Raw genomic sequence first — 1,117 nt, forward strand, 5'->3', positions numbered from 1 at the left:
TCAAATACAGTGAAAGCAGGGGTTATATGGTGGGGGAGGGACACACAAAGCAACAAAGAAATCATCTTATAAATGTGTTAGACACAATCACCAGAAAGAAAAAACATTTGAATCATTATCATGGGGTTCATTTTGCCTAACATCAACTTATCTGTCCTTTTCTGCTTGTCTCAGACATATACTAGTTATTACAAATAAGGGAAACCATGGGACCTATGTTTCTTTGGGCCTGGCTTACTTCACCTAATATAAGTTTTTCCAAGTCTTTCCATTTCCTAACAAATGGGGCGATGTCATTCTTTCTGATGGAGGCATGGAATTCCATTGTGTATATATACCAAATTTTCTTTTCCTTCCTTCCTTCCTTCTTTCCTTCCTTCCTTCCTTCCTTCCTTCCTTCCTTCCTTCCTTCCTTCCTTCCTTCCTTCCTTCCTTCCTTCCTTCCTTCCTTCCTTCCTTCCTTCCTTTCTTTCCTTCCTTCCTTCCTTCCTTCCTTCCTTTCTTTCTTTTCTTTTGTTTTGAATTTGACCTCACAATTTTATTATCTTCATAACAAAAGTTAGAGCTTAAAACTGGATCACTTGCCCCTTTCTCTTCTTATCTCCACCCAATTCAAAATGTTTGCATCTCTTAATAGCTAGCATTCTCTTAGACCTAAAGTTGGGCTCAACACATTCAAGTCTCAGCACAATATTCTTTGTAGTCTTAGTTTTTTTTCTGGAAAATTGGCTTAGTCTGACCGCCATAGCCACTCTGCTTCTTGTCATAATGACGCTTTCCCTGGGCATACAGCGAATCCTTGCCCTTCTTGTACTGTGTTACTTTGTGAGGTTGGTGCTTGCCACACTTCTTACAAAAGGTACGGTGGGTTTTAGGAACGTTAACCATGATGGCAGGAAGCCTGCAGCAGCGCCCAAAGAAAAACTATACCACATTTTCTTGATCCATTCATCTACTGAGGGTCATCTGGGTTGGTTCCATATCTTCTATGGTAAATAATGCTGCAATAAACATAGCTGTGCTGGTAGCTTTAGTATGGTCTTGTTTGTGATCATTTGGGTAAGTGCCCAAATGTGGGATTGCTGGGTCATAGGGGAGCTCTATATGGAGTCTTTTG

General features: G+C 40.4%; 1 pseudogene; it reads right to left on the reverse strand.

Moving 5' to 3' along the window:
- Positions 1 to 566: 566 nt before the first annotated feature.
- On the reverse strand, positions 567 to 906 carry LOC122112789 (annotated as a pseudogene).
- Positions 907 to 1,117: the final 211 nt, after the last annotated feature.

The sequence above is a fragment of the Dipodomys spectabilis genome, unplaced genomic scaffold, assembly GCF_019054845.1.
Source record: "Dipodomys spectabilis isolate Male_0828 unplaced genomic scaffold, ASM1905484v1 ptg000095l, whole genome shotgun sequence".
NCBI classification, from domain to species: Eukaryota; Metazoa; Chordata; class Mammalia; order Rodentia; family Heteromyidae; genus Dipodomys; species Dipodomys spectabilis.